This window comes from Vulpes vulpes, unplaced genomic scaffold, assembly GCF_048418805.1.
Source record: "Vulpes vulpes isolate BD-2025 unplaced genomic scaffold, VulVul3 u000000899, whole genome shotgun sequence".
NCBI lineage: Eukaryota > Metazoa > Chordata > Mammalia > Carnivora > Canidae > Vulpes > Vulpes vulpes.
The window spans coordinates 3,817,752-3,837,784 of record NW_027325780.1 but is presented as its reverse complement, the minus strand read 5'-3'; the positions used below and the strand labels follow the sequence as shown (position 1 = coordinate 3,837,784).

Below are 20,033 nucleotides of genomic sequence, written 5' to 3'. Positions count from 1 at the left end.
AACACAAGTAACCAACGGGGGAAAAAAAAGGTAAATGGCTTTATCAAAAATAAAAACTTGCTTCAGAGGACACTCAAGAAAGTGAAAAGATAACCCACAGAATGGGAGAAATATTGGCGAATAATGGATCTGACTAAGTCTACTATCTAGAATATATAAAGAACTATCATATTTATCAGTTATACCTCAATAAAGGTAGAATAATAAAAGAAGATAAACAGCTATTAAAACTCAACAATGGAAAAAATAAATAAATAAAACTCGACAATGGGCTGGGCCTACTGCGGAGCGTGAGGGACCCCACAAATTCCGTTTGGAGGCATCTTGCGTTCGCTGGGTAGACGCCATGAGTGGGCTCAGCCTCCCAAGTCAAAAAATTCATGGATGAGAAATTACCTCGGAGATTACATGGCAGCAGAGACGTCCAAGGAATACTGCGAGGGCTCGGGCCTTCACGATCTCGTGATAGACGAATGTGTGGAGATGGCAACTAGCGGGCAACAGAACAATATGGGGACGGTGGTGATACAAGGGGAGAGCATCGCGTCTTAGAAGCCTTGGAACGGCTGCAAACGACGAGCGTGTTCGGCAGAAGAAAATGCCTCGGGGCAGCCTGGGTGGCGCAGCGGTTTAGCACCACCTTCGGCCCAGGGCCTGATGCTGGAGACCCGGGATGGAGTCCCACGTCGGGCGCCCTGCATGCAGCCTGCTTCTCCCTCTGCCTGTGTCTCTGCCTCTCTCTCTTTCTGTCTCTCATGAATAAATAATAAAATAAAACCTTTAAAAAAAAAAAACTGCTTCCACATGTCCCCTGTCCTTAGGACCTGTTTTACTACAATATAAAAATCAGGTCACCTGCGTGTTCATATTGAACTTTTTTGTTAAATAAACTTTTATAATAGAAAAAAAACCTCAACAATGAAAAGAGACAAATAACACCATTAAAAATGAGCACAAGATTTCAATAGACACTTCTCCAAAATGATATGCAAATAACAAAATAAAAAAATACATGAAGAGATGCTCAACATCCTTTGTCATCAGAGAAATGCTAATCAAAATTGTAAACCACAATGAGGTGCTACTTCACACCCACTAGGATGGCTGCAATGGTTGGCAAGGATGTGGAGAAATTGAAACCCTCATGCATTGCTGATGGGAATGTAAAATGGTGTAGTCACTTTGTTTATGTTTTAAGATTTTATTTATTTATTCCTGAGAGATACACAGAGGGAGAAGCAGAGACACAGGCAGAGTGAGAAGAAGGCTCCATGCAGGGAGCCTGATGTGGGACTCAATCTCAGGTCTCCAGGATCAGGCCCGGGGATGAAGGCAACGCTAAACTGCTGAGCCACCTGGGCTGCCCCGGTGTAGCCACTTTGGAAAACAATTTGGTAGTTCCTCAAAAAGTTAACATATATAAATAAATAAATAAATAAATAAATAAATAAATAAATAGTTAAACATAAGAGTTAATGACCCAGAAATTCCTCTCCTAGGTATGTACCCGAGAGAATGAAAATATACATCCACATAAAATTTTATACATGAAATACATGTATAAGAATATTTATAGCAGCACTATTCAGCATAGTCAGAGAGTGGGGAGAAAACCCAAATGTTCATCTACTGATAGATAAACAAAATATGCGATATCCATACAATGGAATATCGTTTGATCATATGAAAGAATGAAGTACTGATCCCTGCTGTATTACCGATAAAGCTTGAAAACATGCTAAGTGAAAGAAGCCAGTCACAAAAGACCATGTGTTGTATGATTCCAGCTGTATGCAATGCCCAGAACAGGCAAATCCATGAAACAGCAAGATTGTCAGCGGCTATGGGGACCAGAGGCTGGGAGGTGGGGCGGGAAGGACAAGGTGAGGGTGGTTAGAGGGTGACCACTAATAAGTACAGAATTTCTTTTTGGAGTGATAAAAATGTTATGGAATTGGATAGTGGTAATGGTTGAAAAACTGAATATACTAAAACCACTGGCTTGTACAGTCTAATAAGGTGACTATTATGGTAGATGAATTATATATCTCAAATAAACTATGAAGCATGGGATAGTTTCATGCTTAGAATGGTTATATTTGACTACATTACACAGTGTATGAAGAGAGTAATAGGAAATAAATTTGGAAATATGAATTGATATCAAATTATAAAGGTATGGCTGGACAGCTGGCAGTGGAGGACCATGAAAGGTTATGGAGAAAGTAAGTCATGTGATTATAGAGTATGGTTCAGGAAATTTAGTCTAACATCATTTTTATCATCATTTCTGCATCCTCCCTTGGCTTTGTTCCAGAGAGTATAAGTGATTTTGCACTTGGCAGTTTAGTTTTGTGTTAAGGAATATATGTGACTTTAGAAATTTTCCCCCAGAGGACTTGATCCTATTAGCCTGGCAAATTTAATTATACAAACCTTCATGAAAATGTAAAGCATTATCGATATATATAGACATGACTTCTTTTCACAGGAAAGAAGTGATAGATGAGAGGGAGATTTTTGTCATGTTCACTAAATGCACATCCTTGATTTGGAAATAGGAAAGGGAAAACATGAGTATATCAGGGCACATTTTGATGGGACACTTCTATTATGATAATTCGATGAGAATTGTCAAAAACTGAAGGGTTTGAGAATTTACCCTACTAGCAAGCTAACAAATAGCCTGCCACAGTTTCATAGTTACTCATAGAAGACACAAAATTCATGGGCCAGAGGAAAGGACTTTTATATTCTGTATTTTACCACAATCAATATCTACTTTAATGGGAGAGTTAACTATTTCCAGAATTTTGAGAAATATCAAGTTAACATTTGGAAGCTCTAATAAATGTGGTATAAAATAAAATACTGAATGCAGAGGATGTATAAAATCTGTATCCCACATTATTTTTTTGAGTATATGCTGACTGGACATTTTAAAAGCTTATAAAGCTTATAAAGCATTTTAAAAGCTTATAAAGCAAATGTTGGCTTTTAAAAAATTATAAGCTGATGTTTTATATATTATATATTATATATATTATTATACATATAATAATATATATTATAATAATATAAATATAGGGCAGCCCCGGTGGCGCAGCGGTTTGGCGCTGGCCTGCAGCCTGGGGTGTGATCCTGGAGACCCAGGATCGAGTCCCACATCAGGCTCCCTGCATGGAGCCTGCGTCTCCCTCTCCCTCTGCCTGTGTCTCTGCCTCTCTCTCTGTGTCTATGAATAAATAAATAAAATCTTAAAAAAAATATATAAATATATATGTATATAACATTTAGTATATAAATGTTGGCAGGTTAAAAAACTATAAGCTGAAATACAATGTTAAGGAATCCAATGCAAATCACTTGAATTTATACACACCATTTAACTTTCTCTTTAAAAGTTTTAAGTAGTCTCTCCACCCAACATGGGGCTCGAACTCACAATCCTAAGATAAGGAGTCACATACTCTTCTGACTGAGCCAGCTAGGCGTCCCTATATATAACATTTAACTTTATCAATGCAGTTCTTTAGGAGAGATACACCAAAACGTGTAAATTGCAAATTCATTGTTCATACCACTCTAATTTTTTTTTTTCTAAAAAATTTTATTTATTTATTCATGAGAGACAGAGAGAGAGAGGCAGAGACACAGGCAGAGGGAGAAGCAGGCTCCCTGCAGGGAGCCTGATGCGGGACTGGATCCTCGGACAAGGATCACCGCCTCAGCACAAAGCAGATGCTCAACCGCTGAGCCACCCAGGCGTCTCATATCAACCTTCTTTAATTCAGTACTCCCAGGTGGGGAAAAAATTTCGGGGAATGAAAAAACATTCATTAGTGAATTCTCCTAGTATTTTCTACAATATCCCCTGAGGTCCATAGGATTTCATCAGCCTGAAATGATACTTTTAAAAAAAATCTCATTAGAGAAATCACATGAAACAATCTTGCCTGTATTCCAATGTATTTTATTTTATTTAAATCTAATGAACTGCATGAGCATACAAAACAATCTTCGAGCAGCTGTGCCAGCAGAATATCTACAAATCAGGCAGCACGCTGAAGCCTGGCCTATAAGGGAAATGAGACTTCAGTGGGGGCTCTGGGATCTGAATCTGGAGGCAGTCATTTTTAAAGAGTCATTTGAAAACTGTTTTGTAATAATGAGTTACCTAATTAGGTTAGAGAGGCATGTGTGTTCCATACATAAGGAGACATGATCTCTCTACTCTTTTCCTAGACTCCCAAAGCCATTTGCTTCAATTAGATGGCCTCCACTAAAAACTGAAGGATCTGTTTTCTATAGTTTTCTAAATGCTGATCATCCATTATTAAAGAGGCTTGGCCTCCAAGCATCAGATTACTGAATTTCTTGTAAACCAGCTTAGTGGCAACAAAATCCAATTCATCTCTAGATATTGGGTTTCTTAGCTGAGTCCTTCCATTTTTCTGTTTCTTGGTTAAAAAAGAGCTGTAAATAAGTCCATGGGCCTATTTGGTTATCAACTTTACTCACTTTCAAAAGATCTGACCATATAACGTTTTGTTAACCTACCTTAGATATTTACCATGTCTACATTTATTTTCCTTTGGTGTACTGAAATGTATTTCTTTCTCTTAAGCATAAATTAGCAAAAGATCAAGAATTAGGATATGTAGCCTCTCCTTTCTTTTTTTCTTTTCTTTTTTTTTTTTAAGATTTTATTTATTTATTCATGAGAATACACAGAGAGGAGAGAGAGAGACACACAGGCAGAGACACAAGCAGGCTCCATGCAGGGAGCCTGATGTGGGACTCGATCTGGGTCTCCAGGATCACGCCCTGGGCTGCAGGCGGCGCTAAACCGCTGGGCCACCGGGGCAGCCCCGCCTCTCCTTTCATCTCTTAATCCCCCATGTATATCCTAGTGCATTAAGATAATGCTTCTGGGAATGTGTTAACAGGTTTCTACAATGTTTGTGAGTGCTGCGGAGTGAGGATAGGTTTGGCTACAATTTCTGTGAGTCTGGAGTTCCTATGAATTTGGAAAAATAAGTTAGGATTAACAATCATAAGAGAGGGGTGCCTGGGTGGCTCAGCGATTGGGTGTCCATGCCTTTGGCTCGGGTCATGGTCCCCGAGTCCTGGAATCAGAATCCCACATCAGGCTCCCTGTGTGGAGCCTGCTTCTCCCTCTGCCGATGTCTCTGCCGTTTCTGTGTCTCTCATGAATAAATAAATAAAATCTTTAAAATATATGTAAGAGAATGTTCATGAAGTGTATCTAATTCATATGACTGAAAAAAGATGGAGAGACTGGGAGCAACCTTTCTTAAACTAAATAATATTTGATTTAACCTGATGTGTGGAAAGAAAAAGGACAGCCCCACATCCTTAGGGAATCTCAGACCATCGCTCCTTGTAGTAAGACTACACGTAACCTGTTTTTTTTCTGTTTTTGCCTGAATTGTCTGGAGGCTCAAAATAATTCTTAATGCTCAGTTACAGTGACTGTATTAATTTTTAAATTTTTATTTTTTATTTTATTTTTTTTTGAAGAAAGGTTTATTTATTTGTTTTTTTTTTAATTTTTTATTTATTTATGATAGTCACAGAGAGAGAGAGAGAGAGGCAGAGACACAGGCGGAGGGAGAAGCAGGCTCCATGCACCGGGAGCCTGATGTGGGATTCGATCCCGGGTCTCCAGGATCGTGCCCTGGGCCAAAGGCAGGCGCCAAACCGCTGCGCCACCCAGGGATCCCAATTTTTAAATTTCTAAATCGTTGTCCTGATTTTTCTTTCTATGTTATCTCATATATATATATATATATATATATATATATATATATATATATATAGTTTGATAGATAAATGTGAGTGTATAGAAATATACATTTCTCTCTTATAAAGTCATCTATAGGGGCACCTGGGTGGCTCAGTGGTTGTGTGTCTGCTTTTGGCTCAGATTGTGATCCTGGGGTCCTAGGATTCAGTCCTGCATTGGGCTCCCTACAGAGAGCCTGCTTCTCCCTCTGCCTGTGTCTCTGCCTCTCTCTTTGTGTCTCTTGTGAATAAATAAATAAAATATAATCTATAATTTTTTAAGAAGTGAGATATAAATACATGGTAAAGGACACATGAGGTGTGCAGGAAGGTTCTTTTTCTGTCCATAATATTTAGTTGAACATTTTACTTTATATCAAGGGAGGACTTAAGCTCATTATGAACAGGGAATATAGAAAAAGGACGCAAAACAAAAAGCAAATTAAAAAATAGGTCTTAAGAGGGTCGATTATGGTTCAGCAGGAATAGTCTTTCAATTCTCCTTTCTAATACTGGGGGTTTTACTCAGATTGCAAAAATGCGGTTGAGATGTAGTGACTCAGAGACTCAACGTCTGTTAGCAGAAAATAAGAGGGTCATGATTACAATCTAAGTTTTAGAGCCTGGGTAGTGGGCCTGACATCTGAGAAAATGGCCAGGGCCAGTCAGCCCCCAGTTTCCTGATCCCCCCTCCCCTCACACTACCCTCTCAGACCCAAGTCCTCATGCTGCCCAGCCAGGCTTGTCAAAAAGAAAGTTCACTGAAGCCCTCAACCTTTCTGAACTCTGCCAATCAGAAGATAGCCTTCCCATATATGTTTCCTCAGGTCTCTGTTAAGGAGTGGAATCCAACACAACAAACACATTCACAGTAAATATCAGATCATCAAAGAACTCATTCCCTTCTAAGATCACATAGGAACCCATTCCAGTCATTTTTTCCTATTGTTTCACTGCCCTGTGTTCTTTGGATTCAGGAGTGGAGATGTCAATTTGGGGGGTCTCCATTTCTTGCCCCCCCCCCATACTACAGCTCTGGGTGTTTATTTGTTTTTGTAATTTCCAGGTGAAAAGGAGGATTTAAACTTCTCTGGCTAGAGTTAGCAAGAAGGATTGGAAACTAGATAAATTCCTATTTTCCCCCCAATACAAATAGAAAGACTGATAGAACATTTATGAGAGAAGAATTATATGTTTAGTTGCTTGGGAGGTTTTGTTCCAGAAGGAAAATCGCTTCTCGGCCTTTTGGCTAAGATCAAGTGTTCCAGAAGGAAATATTTAGAGATGTGGTCATTTATGGTATTTTCATGAACCCATCTGCCCACTATAAATGGGTTAGGTATGTGGGTTCATCTCTGTAGAGGGGTCTTGATGCTTTAGTAAAGAGTATTTGAGACATTCTAGCAAAATGGGTCTGGGGCAGGGATGGAGTTAGCTTTGGTCAGGTAATCCCTTTATATCAGACATGCAAAGCAGCAACTTTACAGAATGTTGGCTTGGCTGTGACCCATGTTTTATTCTGCAGTTCCTGAAAAGGCTTTATGTATCACTTTTTTTGTCCTTTCTCAAGTCATTTGAAAATAAATAAAAAGAGAATAATGTGATCAGAGCTCCAATTGTGTTTATTGCTTGTGCATGGTGGTAGTAGTAGACATAGGGATGTTTGCTATTTTTTATACCTTATATGTCTGAAATATATCATAATAATTAAATGTTTTTTTAAAAAACCAAATAGAATACATGGTTTTGGGGAATTAGTCCTATATGATCATATGATTCATTTACATAGATACTAATATGGTCTCAGTTTGGTCATTTCTATTTCTTCTGCTTTCTTAAGCAAACACAAGAGGAATTTTATGGATGTGAATAGTTGCTTTCCACTCTCTCTGACATATAGAAGACTATATGTGTGCATTGCCCTTTGCTTAAATATCAGCAGCTTCCATCTCTGCTGGTTGGGATAGAAGTGAACACAAACAAGTTTGATCAATAAAGCATAGGTATTTGCATTGCTGAGTGTATTTACTTCAAAAGCTCAGAAAGTTGTATATTTAATTGGCAGTTCAAAAAGCCCAGACCAGACAGAGGATGGCAATTAGTATATTTTTAAAAAGAATGTTTCAAATATGCAGAAAAATATTGTTTGGTTATAAATAAGATTGACAATTTATAACCACATGATGGGGTGGAAACCCCTTTCATAAATATTTGAATAGGGTGGTGTCAAAGCAGTAGAGTTGAGCATGGAACTTTTCCTTGTAGATCTGCGTTGAATGCTGGCAATAAACCGTATCGCTTGGCTGAGCAACTATCCATATCCCAATCCATTGGCACATATTCAATTCTTGTAGAGTTAAAAAAAAAAAAAAAAGGAAAAAGAAAAAGAACTGGTTCTTTGGTGGTGGGCAAGTTCCAGGAAAGAAAGCTGCATGCTAATCTCTTACTGGTAGTCAGGACCACCCTGTATGGCCATGAGATTTTGCTCTGCCCAACTCCTAGGGACATCATTCACAAAGATTCCAGAGTGAATAACACTCCCTATAGTTGTGCAATGCTCAGCCCTAGTGGTAATCATTTATCTGACAATTTGAAAATGGTTCCCTTGTGAAAGACAAAGGTCTACTGTGTGTCTTAAATACTTCACTATTAACTTGTAACTTGTACGGAGCAACTACTTAATAAATATTTATTTGGTAAAGAATGAGAGAAATGAAACTTTAAAAAATGCTTTATTGAGATGTAATTCACATATCATAAAATCCACCTATTTAAACAGCATGATGATTTTTAGTATATTTATGGAGTAGTGCAACTATCATCGCAATAAAACATTTTATCACTCTTCCCTCAAAACTCCACATCCATTAACAGTCATCCCTGTTCTTTCCTTCCCCAGTTTCTGGCAGGCACTAATCTACTTTCTATCCCGTTGATTACCTACTCTGGGACATTTCATATAAATGGAATCATGCATGGTGTGGCCTTTTGTGATTGGCCTCTTAGCGTAATGTTTTCAAAGTTTATCCATATTTTAGCATGCATCAGTACTTCATTTCTTTTTATTGTCAAATTATATTCCATTATGTTGATATACCACATTTTAGTTATCCGTTCATCAGTTAATAGATATTTGGGTTATTTCTACCCTTGGCGATTATGAATAATGCTGCTACGAACATTCATGTACAGAGGGTTAGTGTGGACATGTATTTTTAGGGTGGATATCCATATCCACATATCCCTTCGATGTGTAGAGTAGAACTGCTGGGGAGAAAGGTAATTTTTTAAAGTTTTTATTTTAATTCCAGTTAGTTAACATGCAGCATTATATTAGTTTCAGGTGTATAATATAGTGATTCAACAATTCTGTTCATCAATGCTCATGATGAGTGCATTGCTTAATCCCTATTACCCAACCTTAATCCCTATCACCCTCCCCCCAAAGAAAGGTAATTCTTAATTTAGAAATATCACCTTTACTAACTATCACGTTAAAAAGTCCTCTTATTGTGGTATCTGGTTGGCTCAGTTGGTTGGGTGTCTGTCTTCGGCTCAGGGCGTGATCCCAGTGTCCTGGGATCCAGCCCTGTATCAGGCTCCCTGCTCATCTGGGAGCCTGCTTCCCCTTCTCCTCCTGGCTTGTGTTCTCTCTCACTATCTCTGTCTCTGTCTCTCTCTCAATAAATAAATATAATCCTTAAAAAAAAATAAAAGTCATCTTATTAATAGTGTGTATCTAGTTTAACTGGTATTTCTTGGTCCTGTACCAACCTTCCACCCCAACCCATGTTGTGAACTAGTAGGTGAACCACAGAAAATTGAATTGTACTAAATGTTTAGTCTCTTCAGACAGGGTCATACTTACATTGAATTCGCTCTGATTTATTATTTTGCTACTGCACTTGGAACACAGACAGTATTCACTGAGAATTGGAACTCTAGAGTGGAAACAGAGGTTCCCTGTTTCCATTAGTCAACTCTCAAAGGAGGGATGGAGCCAATTTCAGATTATTCTAGGGCCTTTGCTTTCTTAGTTCTCTGCCATCCTTTTTTTTTTTTTTTTTTTTTTTTTGGCCTTTTTGCTTTTCATTAGTGTCACTTACTGAGCTAAAAGACCTGAAACACAGATAATTCAGTCAAAGTATTTATATAGTCTTTTGGTGAAAAGAACTTTTACTATGCATGTCATGGTTTTTATGTGCCCTGTAAATTGTGTTTATCCTGAAACTAGGAAGAAGTTGCAATCTACTTCTTTCAACCTGTATCTTAGTTTCTAGTATTGTGCTGTTAGAGGTATTATTGAAGATGGTAACAAAACAAAACAAAAAACCACACACATTATGGGAGACATATCATTTACATGTGTAAATTTAATAGTATTTATTTTTTTTAAAAGGAGGTTGCTAAGTGAGAATAAGGATCACTAGGAAGATTTTTAAAATCTTAGACCATGTTTTTATCATTAAAAGTAACTTTATACATAAGTGCTCTGGTTATGATTTTGTAAAGTGAATATGACCTTGGAGTTGAGATTTTAGGATTAATGGACTTGTCAAGAGTTTGATTTTTAATGAGCCTAAGCTATTTGAACTCTGCAGACATTAACAATTTTCTTGTGGCATGTATATTTGAGTAGAAGCTTATAAAGAGTAGGCAGTGAGAGGGATGCTGTTTGACTTTTAAGGAGAACATTGCTTCATTGGAGAGGAATAAAATATGGACTCCCCTTTAAGCAAGGCAGTTTGCATTTCTATTGTCCAGATTTCTTAAGAACTTGATAAAGCATTAGCCTGACCAGGTTTCTTAAGAAGCCAATAAAGCATTAGCTCCACCCTATCCAATATTCCTCATTTATTCTTCTTGGACTCTTTTCTACAGAATGAAATTGGTTGTTTCATAGGCTGGCCTGAGGTTTTGAACAGAGAGCTTTGGGGAAATATTTAGGAAGTATTCCAGTAAGCTGTGAAGACTGTTGACAGGTGGCCAAGCCGAGGGAAAGAGTATTAGTAACAATAAGAGCTCACACTTACATAGCTCTTTTTATTATTATTATTATTTATTTTTTAAAAGATTTTATTAATTTACTCATGAGAGACAGAGAGAGAGAGAAAGAGAGGCAGAGACACAGGCAGAGGGAGAAGCAGGCTCCATGCAGGGAGCTCAACGTGGGACTCGATCCCAGGTCTCCAGGATCACACCCTGGGCTGAAGGCAGCTCTAAACCACTGAGCCACCCAGGGATCCCCCTACTTACATAGCTCTTAATCATATGTCAGGCAGTTCCCTAAGTATGTGAGTATTAACTCAAATGATATCACAGCAATCCTACGAGGTCAGTCAATTTTTATTTTCAATTTCGATGAGGGAGCTCAGACATAAATAAGTTAAGGATCTTGCTCGAGACCACACAGTCACGATTTGAATCCAGGTGGTCTATTTCCAGAGTTAGCACCCCTAAACAATAAGTGTTCTTGAACAGACTGGGAACATGGGGAAACTCTCATGCCTCTGGCCAGAGCTCTGGAAGAAGGAGGGAGTGCAGGGTTCAAGCCCCTGCCAGGACTTTGCCAAAATGAACTGGTGAACTGAGGCATTGTCTCGGCCTTTCACTGCTTGGATAATTTCAGAAGGCAAAAGTAGCATAAATTACATGGCATTCTTTTGTGGCTAGAAAGGATTAGTAGGGTACAGATATTGCTTATCTTTAAGATATACCTTTTATTATTGTTTTTTTTTTAAGCAGAGAATGTGTGCTCTAGTAATACAATATTGTCTTTTATTATGGCTGGTTTGCGGAAACTGGCAAAAGAATCAAATTAAAAGGAGTAAAAATTTGAAGATGAAAAAGCAAAATCACAAGACCACAGCCAAGTGAGAAGAATGCAATTTGTGTGCCTCTTTAATCTCTGGTGTGACCTTTAATCTCCAGTACTGAAAATTTACAGTCTAACTGTGGCATAAAGAAACAAAGAGGCACCACGTCTCCATCTCCATTTCTGCTTTTCAAAGTGGCAAGAATGTCAAATGAAGATAAATAAATCCTGTTAGCAGCTTCTGGAAGCATAGTATTCTTTGAAAGAGTGAGTCAAAACATGAGCTAGGGTTTATGACTCAGAGCGAACAAAGGTCTTCTTGAAAACAAAATGAGGTTTTAGAATTTTGAAGGAAGATTTCTTGAAGAGTAAGGATAGCCCAAAATGGTTCTACCCTTGGGACTCACCTTAATTAGGGACAAAGACAAAGAATCAATTTATAAAATGGGTACTCATTGGTATATGAGAGGTGCATTCAGCCAATGGAATAGTTAGACTCCATTTCAGCAGTTGAAGTCAGCTTGTTGAGGGCAGCACAATGTATACATTAGCCACCTGTACACCCAAATTCATAGTAGGGTGCCTGTTACCTAATAACAAGAACAGCAGCAGAAATAACAACTACCGTTCCCTGACATTTTCCATGTATGCTCTGTTTTATCACCTTCATTTTATGAATGAATAAACTGAATCTTGGAGAGTTAATTGCCAAATATCATACAAGTCATTTAACCACAAAGTCTGCTTTCGTAGCCACTGCAGCCCATGATGGCTGATCTTCCTTTGCATATTAACCAGCTCAGGGCATGAGACACAAGTGGATACCTTATGGGTTTCTAGGAATAAATATCTCTCTGGTGATAAAAAAAAAAAAAAATCCAGTAAGAAAAATCTCTTTCTACTTTGGGTTTCAAATGCAAGTGCATCATCCAGGGTGCTGCTGTAGCCATCTTGTAGTCTTGAGACATAGGTCAAGAAAACAGGTGGGAAGTTGACTCAGAGTCCTGACATCAGGGAGTCCTGAGCAACACTGGGACCATCCATTTCTTGACTTGTCATGTGAAAGAACAAATCCCCTATTGTCCAAGCCATTTTTAGATGGGCGTTCTGTTATTTGTAGCCAGAACATCCAAACTGAAATAGAGAGTAATTTTGGAAAAACATCCTATGGGGAGTGATCATTAGAATTGTCCACTGAAGCCTGCAAAAGAACAGGAGTCCCCAAAAGAACAGGAAAATGCACTTTGGATGCCATTTCTGGTAAACGAAGTCTTTTAAACAAAAGTCCTAAGGGTCAAACACCCTGGCCCAGATCTCAGACCAGTTTGCTGCTAGGTAAGAGTTTCTGTTAGGTTGTAGTGTTGCAATGTGTTTCTTGAATGGGAACAGGGCTCATTAGTAAATTTGAAGCATTTCCATAGCCCTTTTATACACGCTAGGCAGAAGGAAGCATTTTCTTCCAGAACTGCTGCGCTTTCATTTGCTTCCTCCCACCTTCCCTGCATTTGCTGGTGTCTGCTGGCGGAGAGGCATGTTTCAGCCCAGTGATGGATGTGCTAAGGAGAATTAGCCTGCTTTGCAGAGCGTTTCAACTGCAGCAAGTATGCATTCTGAAGGTCTGAATGACTCGTTGATTGAAACATGATTGGTTGTGGAATTTAAAAATGAGATTCAAAAGGTACATTACAATTATACTTTATTGTACTCTTTATTTTACTTTATTATACTCTTCTTTTTACTCATTTTATACTTTTTAAGTTTGTAAAATTATTTTAGAATTCAGTACCCAAAGCACCTTGTGGTTCTTGGAGCTTTGTGTGTTATATATAAAGTTCTTGATAAGAAAACTCTGATAAGCGAGAAAGAAAAAAAAAGAAACATGCTGCATAGAGTCTCGTCCTAACTCTGCATTAATAACCAGGGAAAATTGATTATTTTTTTTTCAAATTTCCATATTTGACTAAATCATGTGTATAATCCTGTTCACGTAACCTTAGAGTTTAGGCACATATTCCCGTGTCCTGTGTGGTGGCTCCTGCAGGGTGTGGGTTGTCCCTACACTGCTCTCAGAGAAAAAGCCAGAAACAAATACAAATCTTACTAGAGGTATACTTTCAATGCAGTTTGGTTCTGGTGGTGGGATTCTGTGTGGAGATGCTGGATAAAATCCAGGATACCTAATTAAGTTCAAATTTCAGGTAGGCAAGAATTTTATTTTTTTTAGTATAAATATGTTGCAAATATTTATGGGGCATACTTATACTAAAATATATATTTATTATCTATTTGAAATTCAAATAAATTTAACTGGGAGTTCTATATTTGTATTTGCTAAATCAAGCAACCCTAACTCTGGTGGGAATAATTGATGGTAATGGCATTTGCCTAAGTTGCTCAAGAAAGGATAAAGGAAAAGCTACTGGAGGTTTCTGTAGGTTTGATAGATCTCATGTCCCATCAGGGGGCTGAGTAGGTTCAGCCAGAGGTGAGGGGAGTGAAGACAGATGCAAGTCCAAAATTGGAGGAGGAAAATGCCCTCCATCTTTCTTATTTTCTATTTACCCTTGAACTTCTCTTCTGCCCCTTTCCCTTTTATATCTTTAATTGTTTTTAACAAAAAATGAAAATGTTAACTTTTTTATTATAGGCTGCAGTTATGATACCATTTTATGGTCTTTATTCTGAATTTTGAAATGAGAAGTTTGGCTCTTATTCATTTTTCCCATTCTCCATGCTCACTGCCCCCTCCCTGATTAAATTGATTTCTCCTGGTGTGTACCCCAGATTGATTTTCCCCCAATGTGCACTAGCTGTTTCTCTCTTTTTTTTTTTTTTTTGCTGTTTCTCAATAGAAGAATGGTTTCCAAATTTCTCAAAATCTTTCTAGATTTCCAGGCCTTTCCAGATTTTATTTATGTTCATCATTCAGTTGTTGTGTTCAGTTGTACACTCTTTACCCACATGGCATGTCTTTAAGGAAGTAAAAAGTATGAGTCTTTACAAGACATGGAGGGACAACATGGTACTTGGGTTTTCACTCTGGTATATAGTCAGCTGCCTGTGGCCCTTCAGAAGTAGAATCAACATTGTGCACTGCTGGTTTGTTCCTGTTTGTCAAATGAGATCACCTAACACCTTTGGATTGGGAACTGTACTTTCCCACAAAGGGAGAGAACTGTGGAGCTGAAGAAATAGGGGAGATGTCTCCCAGATCGTGAACATTTTAGGGCACAAGACCCTTATGCTGAAAGCAGCAAGAGATGAATGGGGAAAAATAACGTACTGATCATGACACACACATGGCATGAGGAATGGCTAAGGTGGGTGCATAATAATAAGGGATGCACCCCAATACTGGCAACTTGAGAGCAGCCACAAACCCTGGCTTTTTGGTTGTTTGTTCTGAGATGATCAGCAGGAGGGTTCTGGGATGCCTTCTGTATGGTGTTCTCTCCATGGTCCTGGTGTGATTTTTTTTTTTTTTAAGATTTTATTTATTTATTTCTTTGAGAGAGAGAGAGAGAGAGAAAGAGAAAGCATGAGCAGGAGTAGAGGCAGAGGGAGAAGCAGAGTCCCTACTGAGTGGGGAGCCAGACGTGGAGCTTGATCCCGGGACTCCAGGATCATGACTTGAACTGCAGGCAGATGCTTAACCCACTGAGCCACCCAGGTGCCCCCCCCTTTTTTTCCTAGTGTGGTTTTTGGTACTCAGACATGCAATATGTGGAATTTAGCAAATGGAAGTCATCAGTCAATGCCAGTTCTAAAGGGGCTGTTTAAGCTTGTCACCTCTGCAGTCTGATTCAAAGGGTGAAAGGCTCTTCTCTTTTTGAGAAACTCTTATGTAACTGACTTGAAATTCCTGCTTCTAGAACCAAACTTGAGTCCAAAATATTCCTTTGGATTAACTTTCTTCTATGTGCTAGGCACCGGGGATCCTGAGAAGAATGAATGGCCCCCATTGTATGGGAGATTAGAGATCATACCAGGGTAGGAGCTTGTTGCCCGGTGGGAGATACTAAGGAATTCAGCAACAAGAGGGAGACTATTATTATTTTTTTTTTTTTTAAGAGGGAGACTATTAATGTGAGTCAGGCTGTAGGCTTGGATGCTGTAAGAGCTGCTGTTGGTGCCATACCCAGGTCCCCTTGGTTGACTGGTGTGCCCACCCCTGAGCTGTTGTATTGGCTGCTAAGGCTCCTAGCTATACTTCTTTATAGAAAATTGCTCCCTGCTGAAAGAAGCAGAAAATGCCTATAGGTTACATACCATCCCCTTGGGGTGCCGATAGCCAATACTTGCTTCTTTCACATTCTTGAGTGTGAAAATCTGTCCCTCTTGCCTCAAAGGGGACAACGTGGTGCTGCTTTAGGAGTCCTGTGGGATCAGGCTGAGGATAGACTTTAGCTGGAACTACATTTTAACTTCTGCACCATGATGCTCCCCTCGCTTCTATATATAGGTGTCTACCAAGAACATCCTTCAATAAATCACTTGCACATGAATCCCTGTTGTAGGCTCTACTTCTGGGCAATCCCACCTGATAGTAGAGGATCAGGAAGTTGATGTTCTTCTGGTGTTGTGGGCTTTTATTTCTTTCTGATATGAGAGAGATACTAGATAAAGTAGTTGAGAAGATTGGTAAACATCTGATGTGGGGAGTGTGTGGTTGATGGGAAGGAGAATGGCATTGATTGTCAACTTAGGTGAGAGATCATGACATTTTTGTGGCACCAATATGTATTGGTACTATTTCCTTTAGCTCTCAAAGCACCCTATTCCCCCTTGTGACTCTTTTTTGGTTTGTTAAAACGGTTTTATTTTATTTATTTTTAAAAAAGATTTTATTTATTTATTCATGAGACACACACACACACACACACACACACACGAGAAAGAGGCAGAGACATAGGTGGAGGGAGAAGCAGGCTCTATGCAGGGAGCCTGATGTGGGACTTGATCCCAGGACCCCAGGATCATGTCCTGGGCTGAAGGCATGCACCAAACCGCTGAGCCACCCAAACCTCGCCGCTCCCCCCGCCCTTGTGTCTCTTATTGCAGTGGTAATCAAACAAAAAGTTTAAGTAATTCACTGCTTAAGGTATGTCTCATCTGATGAAATGTACTCTAAGGATAAGGACCATCTCTGTATTCCTAGCTCCTGGCATAGTGTCTTATGCCAAGAATGTGCTCAGTAAATATTTATAGAACAAGTAAATGAATGTATAGTATAGGGAACTGAGAATTAGGAAAACCCCAGTTCTACTTCTAGATCTGTGTGTGTGTGTGTGTGTGTTCAAGATCACACCTGGCTGTTTGATCTTGAACAAGTCATGTCAGCTCTCTGAGCCAAAATACGTTTTTTTAAAAAAGATTTTATTTATTTATTCATAAGCGACACAGAGAGAGAGAGAGGGAGGCAGAGACACAGGCAGAGGGAGAAGCAGGCTCCATGTCGGGAGCCTGAGGTGGGACTCGATCCCGGGTCTCCAGAATCACACCCTGGGCTGCAGGCAGTGCTAAACCGCTGCACCACTGGGGCTGCCCCAAAATATGTTTTTACTCATTTTAACATTGTATGAGTTCTGATTTCACAGCATATCAGCCAAACACTTTAATAATTCTTAACCTCAATAATATGTCTGGTTTTACTAAACTGTTCTTTCAGAACTTTTTAAAATAGCTTATTTTTAGAGAAGCTATTTTCCTTTGTGTTTCAGTAATCTATTGCTAAGTAACAAATAATTCCCACATTTAGTGGCTCAAACAATAATTTATCATCTCAAAGTAAGTAGAAAAAGTAATAGTAGAAAATAGAATGGGGAACCACTGGTGGGTTTTGAGCCAGGTAGTGTGTGATTTGAAGTCATCAGTCCTTTCCCTCTGTATGAATTCTAGTTTGTTCTCTTGCCTCTAGTCATGTAGGTTTATATTTTCTAATTGTGAGACAGAAAAATTAATTTTATATGATCAGAGATAGGATGCTTCTTTGGGAAGCCTTTTATTTCATGTTTACAGATTGAGAATTTGTACTTTTTGTTCCTAAAGAGGTCATACAGAGAGGAGTAACAGCTTTGTCCTAATTGTTGATGTTGTAGGCCCACCTTCCCTGACCTGGACTGAGGCTTACATGGGTAGATAGCTCAAGGAAGATGGATGGATGATCGGACTGTAGGGAGAGAGACAGTGAAGGAGGGATCTTTCTCTTTTCAGCAGTGTATAAAGATGGGTTGCCTTTTTCTTTCCTTATGAATCACAAACTTGGAGTTCAGAAGTTGCATGGTTAATTAACGCTACCTGGATTCCAACCTCTTAATTATCAAATATATTCTAGTTTGACAAAATAGTTTGGGTTTCTGCTTATCTCCCAAAGACACGGGGAAAGCTAGAGAGATTTGGGGTATTACCAGCAGATAAGAGGCGTTATTTGCTGAATAAAGAGAGTAGCTAACAAAAGTGAACTTTGCCCTTTCAGTATGGGAATACTCAATAATGCCTGAATCTTTTCTTTTGTGTTCTGGTTTTATGCAAACACAAATTACACTCTTGTTGACTTCACGGTAACCCATGAAACTGAAGAAGGGGAAATCTGAGTCCCATAGAAGGCAGTTTCACTAAACCTGCCTCTTGCTCTTGTGATGGAAACTGAGAACACCTGTATTTTCTAACCGATTTTATGAAGGAAGAAATGTCCCCAGCAGTAATAGACTCAGGCACATGATATGAACACACAAAGCTAAAATGTAGGACGGGAAGTAATCTAAGAGAGCATTCAGTTCTCCCTCATTGCACAAAAGAAGAAAGTAAGGCCCGCAAGAGTCTGTTCCCACCTGCCATCGGTCTTCACTAATTGAGCCACATGGCATCATGGAAATAACAGGCTTTGTGGAGGTCTGGGTAGGAATCAGAGCTCTGCCACTTGCCACTGCTGTGGTCTTGGGCAGATCATATTCTCTTCTTGAGCCTTCTCTCATCTGACCCTGCTTCAAGGGCTGGTTGAAAGTTACATGGCATAACATGAAAAGCCCTGGCACAGAGTAAATAGATGCTCAGTAAATAGTATTATGATTAGCTCCTTTTTGCTGCCAGTGATGATACAGAATAGAAACCCTCTCAACAAATACTCAGTATAACTATAAGATTTTAAAATGTCAACCAATAGTAAATTTATTTCAAGCAATGTTCTCTACACCAAAATTCCAATATAATTCAGGGTAACAAATACTTGTATATCAAGTATTGTGTTAGGCACTATAGTTGACTCAAAAACTAAATAAGAATAGGATATGGTTTCTGCTTTTAAGGAAATGAGAGTAGGCATGTGTACATGGAGCCATATTTCACTTGATCTTAGCCAAAAGGCTGAAAAGCAATAACAGCCGTGTTTCAGCAAGGACTGGGTAAATTCCATTAGAGAAGAGTGGACATTGGCCTCTAGATGCACAGAAAAGGTTTCTGGATGAGGGCCTCAGGGAAGTCTTCATAGAGAAAGACATTTCAGAGGCTTCTTGGAAGGTTGTAGAAAAGGGATTGGGGAACATTTCTATTGAAAAGAACTTCTTAAGCGCACACACACAAATATAAAATATATCTCGATTTAATAAACTATATAAATGAGAATAGAATATGCAAAGGGAAATACTTAAATTTAGTAATAGTAGCCATCACTTATGAAACAGTTGTTATATGCTAAGTTCTATATTCATTCTTTTGCTTATTATACAACCCTATGAGGTAGATTATTATTATTATTATCCCCACTTTACATATAAAGAAACTGAGGCATAAAGAGGTTAAGTATATAGCCTAAAAGTGTCTGGCTGGTTTGTGGCAGAGCCACACTTGGACTCATGTCATTTGACTCCAGAGTCCATGCTCTGGTTTTGACATTTCTGATGAGTTTTTTGTCATTTTAAAACAAATTTGACTTTCTCTTTTTGTGCCCCCAGATCCACACTCTGGTTTCACCCTGTTCTGGGCCCCAGGAAGCTGGGTTCTCTTGGACTCTATCAGCCTGATCTCTTGCCTTCTGGTTTCCAGTTGGAATGAGTAGAAAGGAAATTGGAGAGTGGGCCTTACATTTAGTGGGGCTGCTTTCCTTCCTTTTTTTTTTTTTTTAAAGATTTTATTTATTTATGCATGAGAATACACAGAGAGGAGAGAGAGAGAGAGGCAGAGACATAGGCAGAGGGAGAAGCAGGCTCCATGCACCGGGAGCCCGACATGGGATTCGATCCCGGGTCTCCAGGATCGTTCCCTGGGCTGAAGGCAGCGCTAGACCGCTGAGCCACCCGGGCTGCCCCTGCCTTCCTTTGTTGAAGGAGAGGCTCCTGCTGGTCAGCCTCCCCTACAGTGACAGATCTCATGTTTCAGAGCCACCATCTCTCCTGTCCTTGTCCCTGGGAAGCTG

At 39.1% G+C, this 20,033-nt stretch overlaps 1 pseudogene; it reads left to right on the top strand.

Moving 5' to 3' along the window:
• Positions 1–333: 333 nt before the first annotated feature.
• On the top strand, positions 334–19,672 carry LOC112915590 (small nuclear ribonucleoprotein G pseudogene; annotated as a pseudogene).
• Positions 19,673–20,033: the final 361 nt, after the last annotated feature.